Raw genomic sequence first — 528 nt, 5'->3', positions numbered from 1 at the left:
ATGAAGCGAAGGGATAGGCAGTTAAACGACGAGAGCATAGCATATATAGGAAGCCATTTTGTATGTTAAAAAGACATGCTTTAAATCTTCAAACGTGTGGCTGGAAAATATCATATGGTTCGTTTGTAGTGCCAAGTCCCGCTGCTGCTGTTGTTGTCAAGGAACCATGTAGTACATCCCGCGAAGTAAACTCTCCAGACTTCGAGGGGGTCAGGCCAGTTAAAATTCCGCTTCTGCTGTGTGCAAATGTCTCCCGTCGGCCACAATACATCAGTCCAGGCCGCCCAGAGTTCGAGCTCAACCTCCGCCTTGTACAGACATGTCTTTTCGGCCATGGCCCCATCTGGATTAAGATGGAAAGAGAACGAGCTCTACCTTTGCATCGTACAGACGTCTCTCCCTTGGCCCTGCTGCGTCAGGAGATCTCTTCAGCCTCGCCTCAACTCCTTTTCAATAAAGGCTCGAAATGCGTGATGATTTGCCATGATCACCAGCTAAAGATGAGAGCGACAAGCTTTCCATAAGGAC

The sequence above is a fragment of the Penaeus monodon genome, chromosome 21 (assembly GCF_015228065.2).
Source record: "Penaeus monodon isolate SGIC_2016 chromosome 21, NSTDA_Pmon_1, whole genome shotgun sequence".
Taxonomy (NCBI): domain Eukaryota; kingdom Metazoa; phylum Arthropoda; class Malacostraca; order Decapoda; family Penaeidae; genus Penaeus; species Penaeus monodon.
Note: the sequence above shows the minus strand (reverse complement) of the source record.